Raw genomic sequence first — 14,853 nt, 5'->3', positions numbered from 1 at the left:
CAAAGGATGGGGTCTTTGGGCTTTTCCTATGTAAACACAGTGCTGAAAATTAAACTTTGAGCCTTGACTAGAAAAAAAAAAAAGTTATCACTGTGGTCGGAGTGTAAGAGAAGACACCCACGTAATTCCCTTCAAATATGTCAAGACATGTAACATGAAATTTATACTTACCCTTTATGCTTCCTAAAGGTGGCAATAAAGACTGTCTAGGAAAGTGTCATATTTGGGCTCAACATAAGAAAATTTCCAGGTAACAAAAGCAGCATGGAGAAGGTTAACTTACTCATGAGAGAGGGAGCTCCTGGTGAAGGGAGGTCAATCTCATGCATCCGCAGGGATTCCTGGAGCATCTACAGAAGTCTGTGCCCTAATGGAATGAACTGCAAAATGACCTCCAATGGCTAAGAGAGTCACCACTGGTTTCTTTCACTCAGTGCTTGGTGCACAGTAGCTACTCAAGACATCCCTATTTGTTGTCATCTGGGGTATCTATTTAACTCACCAATTATATACATTTGCAGTCTATATCTATATGATATAACTTTGAAATAAGACCTAGCAGCATATAAGCCACTTTTATTATCCATTGACGATAAAGATCTTAAATCCATTTGGCTTTCTCCAGATACTTCCCAAAGTTCAGAACAGAAGAAAAAATCCAGTACAAAGTCTTCATTTTTATATAAATAAATATATAATATCTAGATCTAGAGGTTTTTAAAATTATGTTCCCAACTTTTTATCTTAATTAATATCACTAAGCTCTCAAGACACAAACAAAACAAAACAAAACATATAAACGAATGTGAGTGGAGAAAAGTGCTTTTGTCTTTGAGCATCTAACTGTCTTCACAGGAGTGAGCACCTAACTCTACAGCAGGGATGTAAGCTTACATGCAGATCCTGCTATAGCACTAGCACTGAGCAGACTCAGCTGTATGTTTGTTTTAGTATCTTGAATTGCTGTATAGACTGGAAACCCATTATATTACCAATACACCTCTTGAACCTAACATCTAATTCTTGGAGCTTCTAGTCATCCCTAATGTGTTTTACATTGTTCTTAGAATCTTGGAATCTCTTACATTGTTAAGAGAATCTTTCTTTTTTCAACTATTTATTTTAACAATTACTTCCCAAGAATCAATGGTGCTATCTTTAGCTGTGACTTACAGCACTGGGGATATGGAACCTGAAGAGGCCAAATCCTTGGATATGGTACCCAATGACTATAGAAATGTGTGAAAATGAATATACACAGTTGTAAGTCGCCAAGGTTGCAGTATTTTGGAAAGAAAAACCACAGGAGCAATAGTGAAGGCCGCAACAGGTGATGGGCTGAACACGTACTTCATGTTTCTCAAAACCCTTTATCTAAGCTGCAGGGGCTAACTCCAGCACCTATTACACCAATTTGTATAATGAGCCATTTGCCAAAACCCAGTCCTCTGTACTGATTAAATTGCTACGCTGCAGGTGCAACCAGACAGACTCACTTTGGCATTTCCTAGAGCTGGGGCTAAAAAATAAGAGAGTAGACAAAGCTTATATCCTCGGTGGATTGGTACCCAATGACTATAGAAGTGTGTGAAAATGAATATACACAATTGTAAGTCGCCAAGGTTGCAGTATTTTGTTATAGCTGCAATATGAAACCAACTTTGCATTTCTGACATGGGAGTTTTCCCGTGTGTGATATTTCCTCATCTGTGTGTGATAAACAAGTCCTCAGTCCCTCTGGTGACTTATATATCCCTGTGAATTCCAACATAAGTAACACATAGACCCTGGGCTAACCAGGGATAGCTGCTAATGTAAAAGCAATGAAGCTGAACCAGCCATATTAAAAAACCTTTCATTTTCTGGGTTTGTTGTTTGTTTGTTTTTGATTTTTAGGATTTCAGGGCCAAAAGTATTGCAAGATAGATTTTCTTAAGTTAAAAAAAAACTGTTAATTTTTTCCTTACCATTATTATTCCCTATCATTATTATTTAATGCCATCAGACATGGAAAAAGGTCTGACAGGTTCTGACTGTCATCATCTGTGAGGTGGAAATGACAGTTGCATCTTGCCAGACCCTGTGAGAACCGGGGCAACACAGAGGCTTTCCAATATTAGTGTCCATTATTCTTCTACAATATGAAATGCTTGAAAGAAACCTCTACCATCTACCCAGTGTATCACAGAGAATTATAATTCAACTGTTGAATTGTCACAAATAATCTAAATCAATGTCTCTTTGCAAGAATAAAGGGGGTAGCAGACATTCACACTTAATAAACAAAGGGATATAATTTTAGAGTGATTTCTAAATCCCTGTCCAGATCTCCAAGTGCATAATAATGCAACTGGCTAATTGAGAGGACTCAGGCTGTTGGGGCGCAAATGTGTTACTACCCTTAGCTGCCGGTGTAAGAACTCCTTTAGCCCAGTTATCATCAAAACCTCTGTCGGATTCCATGGTTTTGTGTTTGTCTGTCACTACAGGGCTCTTTCAAGTCCTTAAGACTCAGTCCAGTTCATTTTAAAGCTTCAGCTGGAAGCTTAGTCCAAGGTCCTCTTGTGGAGGTTGGCTATAGTGGTGGGCAGAGAGCGAGCCTACTCAGCCCACTTCTCCTTTTCTCTTCCGCCTGCACTTCCCTTTTAGGATTGTGCTGAAGGGGCAGGGATAGGAAAAGCTCAGGTCATCTCAGAGGATGGAACAAAACAGAGACATTTCAGGACCCACTGGGTTGCCCTCCTCTGCTGCTCACATTAACCTGGAAGTACTGGTTGGGCTCCCTCTGTAAGGTAAACATCTAATGTTCTCTGTAGGGATGTCTGTTCTCCAACACCTTCTTGTTGGAAGATCTGCGGATCTTGTTTTTCTTCCACCATCCCTCATTAGACCTTGCCCATGTGTCCTAACTAGTTTGGGTTCTGTTGTTGTGATAAAACACTTTGACTAAGGCAACTTATAGACAAAAAGGGTTTATTTGGGCTCACAGTTGCAGAGAGGTAAGAGACCACTACCGTCATGGCAGGGCAACATGACAGCAGGCGGGCGTGGTAACGGAAGCAGCAAGAGAGGAGCTCATATCTTAAACAGTAAACAGGGAGCAGGGAGTGCATTGGGAATGGTACATGGTTTCCAAAAGCTAAAAGCCTACCCGAGAGACCTACTCCTCCCAGCAAAGCCACACTTCCTAAACTCACCCAAAATAGCTCCACTGGTGGCTATCATTGGAGACCATGGAGAACATCTCATTCAAACTATCATGCCCTGGGGGCACCTCGGATGAAGCAATGAGAGGCCCGGACATGTTCTACTGTCCCTTCTTAATATCCAGACCAGTTTCAAGGACTCTGACAGCCATTCAGTCACTTGGAGTAGTAACTCAGAGGAGAGGTGAACATCAGTCTCAGCTTAGAGGGGAACTTGGTGGAGAGGTGGACCGTTGGAAGTTCACAACCATTACTACATCTTACACTCAAAAACCACCATTGTAGATCAAACTACAATCCCAGCACTCAGGAAGCTGAAGTTGCCTTACTCCGTAGTAAGACTGATCTAAAAAAGTTTGTATGGGTGTGTGTGTGTGTGTGAGATATGGTTTATCTAACATATTTTTGTGGTGTGTACACATGAGTGAAGCATGCTCACATGTGTTCACATGAATGTGAAGGTCAGAGGTTGAATTTAGGTGTCTTTATCACTCTTCACTTTTTATTTTGACACAGTCTCTCACCGAACTATAAGCTCATCAATTTGCTGAGGTTGGCCAATGAGCCTCATTACTTGCCGCTACCACATGTTCCCAGCAATGGTGTTATAGACAGATTCCATCGTGCATTGGGTTTTTTTGTGTTGTTGTTGTGTTTTGGTTTTTGGTTTGTTGAGACATGGTTTATTTGTTTAGCCCTGGCTGTCTTGGAACTTCATCTCTAAACCAGGCTGGTCTTAAACTCAGAGATCCACCTTCCTCTGTCTGCCCAGTATTAGAATTGAAGGCCTGAACCATCATGCATGGCTAATGCTTTGTTTTTTAATGGAGTTACTTATTTGGGTAAAACAAAGCAAGTCATCTTTGAGCCCTTTCTCTTCCTCCCTTGTATGGTAAGAGGAAGAAATAAGTTCTCTTTGAGGACCACGCTTTCCTTCTAAGATCTTCTCTCTCCCTGTTCTCCTTTTAGCTAGCCTGGAGGAAAGAAAAACCACAGGAGCAATAGTGAAGGCTGCAACAGGTGATGGGCTGAACACGTACTTCATGCTTCTCAAGCCCCTTTCTCTAAGCTGCAGGGGCTAACTCCAGCACCTATTACACCAATTTGTATAATGAGCCATTTGCCAAAACCCAGTCCTCTGTACTGATTAAACTGCTATGCTGCGGGTGCAACCAGACACGCACTATGGCATTTCCTAGGGCTGGGGCTAAAAAAGCAGAAGAGTAGACAAAGCTCACTACTGATCTATCCCCACCAATACTCAGAGTCACCTTCCCAGAGATCTCTAAACTCAAATAGCCTTATTAAATGTGTTAGTATGCTTGTCAGTGAGATAGCTCAGCAGGTAGAAGTGTTTGCCATTCAGGACTAAGGACTTGAATTCAATTTGCAGAACCCACAGTAAAAAGAGAAAAGTTGTTCTCTGGTGTCTGTACATGCACTATGGTATACACATACACATTCCTACACACACACACACACACACACACACACACACACACACACACCAAAATAAGACATTTAAAGATAAATAATTGTGTTAAAATGAGATTAAAATGTACTACAAAGAACCAAAAGCTATCAAAATCTATAACATTAATTTTCCAAATTTCCAATTCTGTACAATGAACCCAGTAAAGAAACCCTCATTGAGCCTTTTCCTCAGTCCCATCTGACCTACTTGCCTCCAGCATATCTGGTCTTTCACTCTTACCATCCTCAGCTGCTGGTGAAGCTTAACCTCACTGTAGTATGCCTTCTCCCTGCAATGTGACACCTCCCTGCCGCTGTGTGGCTTTCCAATGCCTGTCTAGTTATGTTTCTAATGAATGTGCCTTTGGATGTAGTCAAGAGGCAGACTGCAAGGCCAGCTTGGTCTACACAACAAGTTCCAGGATAGCCAGAGCCACATAGTGAGATGCTGTCTCAAACAAAACAAAAAAGACTTGGCTGTTGCTGATCTCTAATGTCTCTAAAAAAACATAAATGCACTTACTGCAAGAACAGCTTGACCTCACACTAGTCAGAAACTAGTTGTTTAAAAATATATTTGTTACAAGAGATAAAAAAAAATATGTTTTTAAGTTTCAGATGCCTGATAGAAACATTTTTAGCAAAACAAAACTTGTAATCCACTTTAAGAGAATGTAACCAAATATGTTACTGTGCAAATGCTCCAACGGGGAGGAACCCTTCTGGAGAACATCTCTTCAACAGTCCAATATAGCTGCAGAGAGGTAACTAACGCTGACACACAGTTGTCTAAACAAGAGAACTGACTAGCTTCTCACAACTGCACAATCACCCAACAATAGAACCAAACCTCTGGGTACCATTCGGTTGCAGCAGAGTCTCAGCATAGCAGAACAATTACATTTAACACAATAAAGTAGATACAAAGACAGTTATAACATCATCTTATATCTGGCCTTCCTAACCTATGACTTCAGAATTTCTCTACCAAAAGAAAAAGCATTAAGTGATCAGACAGACTTTGGTTTAATAAATTCATCAAATATTCACTAAGTTCCTCCTGTGTCAGAAGTACTATACCGTCCCCAGAGATAACAAGAGGAAATCCCAATTTTACAACATCATACTCACTTATCAAGAAAATGGCAGTTTCCATCGATTGGGAGCTGACACTCCTTACTGATTTATCAATGGAAGACAAAAGTATCAAGCTATAAAATATCATATCAGCTTGTAATGATTAATAGTCTGTCTTTAACATGTATAATTTATTCTAAAGATGTATCATAAACCACTGCTTAATGCTAACTTTTGTCAAGAAAAAAAAAAAAACTATACTACCAGGAGGCCCAGTCTTCCCAAAGAAAAATGGAATACAAAATGAATATAAAATCATCAACGTTTCATGCAAAAGGCTATAAAATTGATGGGGAGAAATTTGTTCAAACAATTCCAAAGAGAATTCTCTCAACACTGTTTACAGAAAGTTTTCTTCTTGATTTGTCAGCTGAACGTACTGTGCAAGGGTAACAACTTTTTAAAATCTTCTCTTTGGTGCACACCAGGTAAGGAGTTAATCAATAGTATTTGGGGAAGCATATAGCATAAAGAGTGGAAGCAGTCAGGAGAGGTAGCACATGCCATTAGTTCCAGCACTTAAGCAGAGACAGGTGGGGCTCTGTAAAAGTTTAAACTCTTTACCCTGGCTCTGCATTTGTTAGTTATGTGAGACCTCGGAAAAGCCATTCAGCAGCTCATCTGTAAACACTGATCTTGATAATAATAACACTTCCACATGCTTACTGTGATATCTAAATTATTTAATACAGATTAAGTGCTCAAAATGATGCCAGACTCAAAGAATAAATATCATATAAGTACTTTCTATTATTATAGAAAAAAATTCTCAGTAGGATAACTTACTCAAGATATTACTGTATTTTGTCAATTATATTAAAAAGAAAATGAAACTATTTAATTATTGATAGCATTTTTAAATATGTACTATTTAATTATGGTACAGAATCAATAACTCCAAAATGTTTTAAAATGGCCCTTTGCCAAAGCTAAAAATGATTTTGCATCTTGTATGAAACCCTCTAGGGGTGGCAAAAGGTTCTGTTCCCTTACAGCAGACTGCTTATCCCCTTTTCCAAAATTTATTCATGATCAATAAATAGGAAACTGTAAGTTAAAGGATGCTGACTAGACTGTACTTTATGAGGTACATCCCTAGGGAGAGAGACATCACAATGCACATGTGTATCAACCCAGCACTCAAGACAGAGTGGAAGGGAGAAGGAGGAGTCATTCTGATATAAATGCCCTTGGGTGAAGCCTGGATCCACCCAGTTCTGAGCCCTGGAAACCATCGCCCCTCTGACATCACTGTGTACCTGAACACCACACTCATTGCCAGCCCTTAGGTTAACCAGTGTATAGGCTTTAACCACACAGGCTCTTCACCCGCTTTAGTCTGAAATCACTTAGGCTTAGAAAAAAACCGCCCACTACAAGGTTGGTCCCAGTTCCACAATATAGTGCTGGTCCTGGGTAAGCATGAAGTATTCTTTAGTCTCTTTTCATGTTCTCTGTGTGTTTATCTCCCTTGGTACCACATAGAGATGAGCTTTGAATTTGAATATTTATCTCGATGTCCCAAACTCTCACAGCATCACAATCTTATCACTTCTCACCAGAATCCTATACCATGTGAACAACACAAGCCTGCTACTTGTACATACTCTCTGATCTTACACCATGTGAACAACACAAGCTTGCTACTTGTACATACTTTCTGGGCTTAGTCAGTGCTTCATCCAGAATTAGCATATTTTAAAAGGCTCTTGAGAAAGGTCAAAATAAAAGAATGAACAAAACAGATGTTATCTCCCAAAGGTATTTTGAACTTTTAATATAAAGTTGCACAGTTAAGGGCAAACACAATCTCCTTGCCTATGATGGCTACACCCTAAGGCTATGACATAGCTCAATGGCTGAGACACTGAGCTCCATCCCTGATACTACAACAGAAAGAAAATAGGTTGCCATACATTTTCATAATTTATAAATACAAATTCAAAAACACTGAAAAACTAAATGCACTTACTGAACAGTTTAGTTTTTATGTTTGGGATGGATTGGATTGTTTCCAAAATTGTTCTTCCTAAGTAAAAATGATATGTCATTTCCTAGAATGAGAATGATGATGTAACTTCCTAGAGTGAGAATGATGATGTGACTTCCTGAGTGAGAATGATATGTGACTTCCTAGAGAATGATGATGTAACTTCCTAGAGAATGATAATGTAACTTCCTAGAGTGAGAATGATGATGTAACTTCCTGAGTGAGAATGATATGTAACTTCCTAGAGAATGATGATGTAACTTCCTAGAGTGAGAATGATGATGTAACTTCCTGAGTGAGAATGATATGTAACTTCCTAGAGAATGATGGTGTAACTTCCTAGAGTGAGAATGATGATGTAACTTCCTGAGTGAGAATGATGATATAACTTCCTAGAGTGAGAATGATGATGTAACTCCTAGAGTGAGAATGATGATGTAACTTCCTAGAGAATGATGATGTAACTTCCTGAGTGAGAATGATGATGTAACTCCTAGAGTGAGAATGATGATGTAACTTCCTAGAGTGAGAATGATGATGAAAAGATGGCTCTTTTCTACTCACATATGTAATCGTGCTTTTGTCAAAGTAATGCTAAACTGATCACAAATTTGGTGAGTTAATATGATACTATTCAAAATAAAGCAGGTAATACCTCTCCTAAACATATCCACACAAGACATTTCAAATAAAACTGCAAGTAAACTCAATTTTTAATCCAAGAGACAACTTCAACACTTTGTCATACTAGAATATTGCTGTTGCCATCAGTGTTTGATAAAATACAATACCCAGGCCAATACTGAAACAATGCAAAATGTTACATAGAAGTTGGCCCTCAATTATTATTACTGTCATTATTAGCATAGTATAATCACTAATTATAATAAGCTCTGCTGTATTCCATTGTGAGAACAGGAATACAAAGATGAACTGGGAAACAGAGCTGAATAAATTAAATGATTATTTGTCAAAACATATTTTGCAAAGCTGACAGATTTTACTATAAAAAGGTTTATTTATTAAGATATCTTAGGCTTATACTGAAAGTCCAATTCAATAACTCTACCCTCATCTTAGAACCAGTGGTTCATTCAGTGGTGATATCATAAAGGGAGGCTCAAGAAACCATGGTACCCCTGAGCCTCTAGTAGTCATTTAAAGATGAATAATTTTTAAATATATAATGTTATAGCTCTGGCAATTTGGATATTAGGCTTGAATATAGGATTATTTTAATATTCACTATTAGTGATGCTGAACAAAGATGCTGAGAAGGTAGTTCAGTTCAGCTCTTCCCTGGACACTTGCTGCCTGATCAGTTAGTTGCTCTAGCATCACCCAGCAGCACTTTTAATGGGTTGTTTATTCAGTAGCACCAGGCTATGTCAGCTGTCTCCTGGTGTTTCTTCATAATGGCCTGCTGTGCCTGAGGTGTTATTTGGCAATAAATGTTCAATTGACATTTTACTGAACAACATTTAATTGCCTGTTTGCTTCATTGTAAAAAGGGAATAGTTGGGACAACTATTCAGAGCTAATCACAGTGTGTGGTTAACCCCTCCGTGGCTATGTAAGTGAATTATATTCTTTAAACTTTTTCCAAAAGGAAAAGCAAATCTATAAACTCTAAGAATTATAACAAACACTGATTAACAGGCACTTCTAAACCCTTTCATCAAAATGTAACAAGGCATTTACCCAAGGTTTTATTCTTCATTTCTCTCCAGAGGTGCTATTAAAAGACACGTCAGAAAAGCCCTGAAATAAGAAACCACTTCTAAGGCAAACTGTGATCATTCCTCCATGACAATTTCAGAGGAAGTAAGCATTCTGACCAAGGTTGTTGGGATAGGAAGACAAAGCCACCAAGAGGTTCAGTGCTATACGTCCAGCTGGCTCATGCTTCAGAGGAAGAACCCCATCTGAGGCTGCAGACGCTAAGCCCTACCCCCATGAGAAGCTGGTCAGCTCCAATGAACTGTCAGGTTTTCTCTTTAAAATCCCTACATCCGTTTGTCATTTAAAGGTGTTAATACATATCAGTTGTCTTGGGGTTACTATTGCTGTGATAAAACACCATGACCAAAGCAACTTGGGGAAGCAAGGGTTTATGCAGCTGACACTTCCACATCACTGTCTATCACTGAAGGAAGTCAGAATAGGAACTCACACAGGGCAGGAACCTGGAGGCAGGTACTGATGCAGAGTCTATGGAGGGGTGCTGCTTACTGGTTTGCTCCCCATGGCCTGTTGTCTTACAGAACCTAAGACCACCAGGCCAGGGGTGGCACCACACACAATGGTTTGTCCCATCAGCCATAAATCAATCACTAATTTAAAAAATGCCTTATAGCCCCATCTTAGGGTAGCATTTTCTCAATCAAGGCTCCCTCCTTCCAGATAACTCTAGCTTGTGTCAAGGCTAGCCAGCACATCGGTATAGGAACAAAAGTCTATATGCTGATGAATTCCAAGGCTACTCTGCAAAAGCATATACAACTCTGGCATGCCTAAAAATTATAAGTAGTTTTTCAATCATGATTAATTTCACATTATAACTGATTATAAAACTGTGTTCAGAGTTCCAGTTGAAATCCTCTTCACCCCACTCTCCTATAGTAAAAGTATGCACTTAGTGTACCAGGTATCTGGTTCTTCTATGTATCAATTTAAAGAAAATATAATTCTTCTCAAAACTCTGTTGTCTTTAGGGACACAGGAAAGAAACTGGCTTAATATAAGACAGGCATGAGCTTCCTACTAAGAGGTGTGGCATACACTGGCACCCATACATTGCCGGGTGAGCTCCTTAGCCAGTACACACCAGCCACACTGCTTTTCCACACACAACATGGCCCTAACAAAAGGGACACCGGCTCCAGGAAGGGTTGTTAATCCCCTCCTGGGCCATGGAGCTCCAGATGTTCTAAACTGGAGAAGGAAGGTAGAGAAGGGACAAGTCACCTCACCAACCCAAGATTCAGATTCTTCATGAGCTCAGCTTGTTTCGAACCTACCAAGTGTTGAGTTATGAACTTACTGTATCTGAGGAAATGCATTACGTCTCTCTGTACTCCCTTTACACCAGAAGGCTCAGGTGAGAATATGAAATGTATGAAAGCTTGTCTAGTATTTAACCACAGTAGGCAACACGTAATGTAAATTCTGTCCTCTTTGCCTCTCTGCTGAGTCATAACTTGGTCATAGATCAACTGGTACCCAAGATGCATCTTTGAGGTGTCAGCTCACGACACAGGACAGGGTAAGATTGGTCATGATAGCACCTTAACGAGGCACAGACAACAGCCATTCCTTTAGATGCTTTGCAGTATGTCTCAGATCCTCCCTCCTAGCACCAATCTTCATCCCACATACCAGGCAGTGCAATCAGTGTGGTAGTTACTCTTCCTTGCCTAGGTTATATATGCATAGTTGGAATAAGAGAAAACAGACAAAAGGAGAAACAAAAATGAACTGTTTCCAAAATAGTTATGCATCTCAGTTCCTGCTATCTAATACAAAGAATCAGCTCTACTGTTTCTTATTTCTACAATATTATAGTTACAAGGTTATTGGCCACAACTTTAAATGAAAGGTATTTTAAATATTAGAATATTGACATCAAATACTAGATAAGCACTCTAATTTATTAGAAATATATTCAAATACAAAATAGTACATTGATATTAGATACTGTTAGCATTCTCCTAACTTTTAGTCTTAAATTATGTATCAAGATGTCTTAGAGTTTTATGGCTGTGAAGAGACACCAGTACCAAGGCAACTCTTACAAAGGCAAACATTTAATTGGGGCTAAAGGCAGCCAGGAGACTGGATTTTTACACTGGGCATAGCTCAAAGGCAGCCCCCACAGCACCACACTTTCTCCAACAAGGCCATACCTATCCAAACCATCACAAAGAAAAAATTAAGATAGACTCAATGAATATAATGCTATACATACACCCCAAAATATGAACTACTTATCCGTGGCAATCCTGTAAAAAATAATTATACAAGAAAAAAAGTAAATGGATTACAGAGAATCTAGCTAAATTTTTATAATATTAAAAAACCCTAAGAGTATAAAGAACAAAACGACACTGACGTTAGGTAGGAAGGCTTCTGAAGATGGCACAGATAAACAGTGTAATTGTTTTATTCAGCTCAGAAGGACATGATTTTCTCAGCTATACACATGTTTTCAAATTGGAAAGGGCAAATTAACTGAAAATATCCCTTTAATTAACATACAAGGAAGTCTGTTTTCTTGTAGAGTAAAGGAATGCATGTTTTCAATCTAATATTCATGCTAATAGAGAATTCACATAAAAATAATTAAAAGCAATAATCTAAATCAACTTGAAAAGAATTTAATATTTGACAAATCACAACCTCTCTTTAGCTTACAGGTATGGTAGGAATGTCAACTGTTGTTGATTCACACACGCACATACACACACACTCAGAGATCCACCTGCCTCCTGAGTGCTGGGATTAAAGGTATATACCAACATCACCCAGCTTAATATATTTTAATATAAGAGAAAGTTCTTTGTTGCACATATGTTTCAAAACCAAATAAAAAGAATCCCTGACAACACATGTATTGTCATCCCTCAGTACAGAACATATGCAATCTATTACATGTATTTTGGTTTAAATATAAAATCCTCTGAGAGAGAGACAGACAGAGAGAGAGAGAGAGAGAGAGAGAGAGAGAGAGAGAGAGAGAGAATGTACTGAAAGTTTGGTCCTGAGTTTGGTGTTTAGGGGTGCCACTGGGAAGATAATTGGATCATAAGGGCCGAGACCTAATCAGTAATTTGTCCGTCCTGAGGCCCATCATGATGGGATTATTGGGATATGGTGATAAGTAGGAACTGAGGCCCAGTTACAGGAAGAAAGTCACTAGGGACATGCTCTTGAAATGTAAGCCTTGGCCTCAGTCCCTGCTTCCCCACTACCATAAAGTGATCCACTGTGCTCCTCTCTGCCCCTCTGCTATGGTGGATGGCCTCACTACAGACCCAGAAACACAGCCAGTGCTGACGAGCTGAAATCTCTGAAACCATGAGCCACCATCAATCTCCCCTCCTTTGATGTACTTCATTATAATGACATGAAGTGGCCAATATACAGGTTCTATGCCTTTTTAGAAATTCTCACCTTTTCTGCATTAAAGTAACCAAGTTAGGTGACAGAAGACAAAAGATGTAAATAAAAATGCTCCCGGTCTCAGGAAGAGTCGAAGAGAGCCCACCTGCCTCTCACGCCCTGAGAAGAAGAAATAGAGGCCTCTGGAAGCAGACCCCAGCAACTGCTACCCATCGGTCACCAGACCATCCTTGAGGCTTAACGGGCTCATCGTAATGACCTTGTCAATCTTCTGAAACTGATGCAAATCTGAAGGCATGAAGCCAGTAAAACTCTAACCGGACTTCATGGACCTCAGCAATTCGTCACAGCTACAGTCATAGATACATATGCCTACAAATGCATGGACTATTTTGGAAAGATGCATAAGAAAAATGTTAATAGCTGTAGGATAGACTATATGAGGAGGAGTGGAGTGTGGAGTAGCAAAAAGTCTTATTTTCACACTCCTTTGAAAGACTTGTTTTAAATCATTATATAGTCTTCAAATAAATCTAATTTAAAATAGCTCACCTAATTTTTGCAGTATCTTTAACATTATATGCCATTTATTTAATTTCCATTAAATAGAGAAAATGTAATATTCTGCTGTCTTCCCTTCTGTCACAAAATGCAAGTTCCTAGCAAAAGAGGCTCTGTTACTCTCAAGAACCCTTACGAGAATATAAAACCACATGCCAATCAGATAATGTTAGGGTGGGGCTTGTTTAATTTGAGACCAGATATGTTCAGGGGGCTAGGTTTGAAATAAGGCTCCTCCTCCTTAAGAACTGTGTCAGTTTCTTAAGTGCTGAGCCCCAAGCTTCCATTTGAGCGCAACCCTTGGATTTCAGACCTGTGTAGTAGCACCCAGGCTGCACAGAGCAATTTCAGAGAAGTAAACTTGCTGCAATCTACATAGTCCTTAGGCCTCGTGACTTGTATTTTTCACAATATTATAAAGAACCACTGTTTTTATCGTCGTGTATTAAATTACCTTACAATGACTATTTTCATACACACAGGTCCATATATTGTAATACAAATGTATCCGCTTCCTAATTATGATGATACCTGCAAGACAATACGATTTCTGACTTATAGTATTAAAGAAGGCCATTTCTCTTTTATCCAAATTCACAGAATGTCTCTTTGCATATTATGGAAAAGCACAGATAAACAAACTACTACAGGATATTTTAAATTATCATCCACTTTTCACATAGAAGTCTCTCTGTACCTTTTAAATTTCCATGTGTCCACATAGGAGAAAAAGCATAGATAGTGCCTGGAGATAGGTGGATGTGGGCATACATACTGGTGCTGGTAGCGTGGGAAAGACGACGCGCATTACACAGTGATTACTTGGTTTAAACCTAAGCAAGCTTTCTAAATGTATGAGCCTATTCAGTAAGTTGAATAGTAGGTGGCTCCTAGGCCCTTTACTGTTGCCTGTGGTGTATTGTGTTAATCACATATGGGTGTACATTCACACTGACTGCTTTACCAAGATCAGCTTTAATCTCACATGTACGCAGTATTCACATGGATCTATGCTAAGAGGCCATATTCCAGAGCCAATACCAGGACTCTTACCTGAAAAGATTACTCCAAAGTCATTCTATCCAAAAGATGAACTTTCGAACGTGGGAAACAAGTTCAAAGTGGAAGACAGAAATAAATAAATAGGGCGAAGAAAGGTTTACAATTCCTTGGCAGATGGATAAAGGCAAATCCTCTGGGGGTGCTAGGGGAGTCTGGGAACGTTTTCCCGGATGTGTGTTTTCTGCAGCGCAAAAAACGTCTGAGCTCTTCCTTCATCCTTTCTATGCTGCAGCGTCCTCTGCAAACTCTGCCTGCCTATCTGCAAAGTTCAGGCGTTTCAGGATTTCAGAACCATTTGTGGGG

The 14,853-nt window shown here is 39.3% G+C and overlaps 1 protein-coding gene across 2 annotated transcripts in view; it reads right to left on the bottom strand.

Annotated features, from left to right (window-relative positions):
* The window catches only part of Plcl1 (phospholipase C like 1 (inactive)), a 315,943-nt gene that overhangs the window by 299,902 nt on the left and 1,188 nt on the right, over positions 1-14,853 (bottom strand). Inside the window, exon 1 of one of the 2 annotated variants that reach the window (XM_031367531.1) lies at positions 14,542-14,847. The exons of the other annotated variant lie outside the window; for it this stretch is intronic. The gene's annotated coding sequence lies outside the window, so the exon portion shown is untranslated. Of the gene's footprint in view, positions 1-14,541; positions 14,848-14,853 lie in introns of those variants that run through there. 2 annotated transcript variants of the gene reach the window in all.

Source organism: Mastomys coucha, unplaced genomic scaffold, assembly GCF_008632895.1.
Source record: "Mastomys coucha isolate ucsf_1 unplaced genomic scaffold, UCSF_Mcou_1 pScaffold14, whole genome shotgun sequence".
NCBI lineage: Eukaryota > Metazoa > Chordata > Mammalia > Rodentia > Muridae > Mastomys > Mastomys coucha.
The sequence above is the reverse complement of the archived record's forward strand: the minus strand, read 5'-3'. Positions and strand labels throughout refer to the sequence as shown.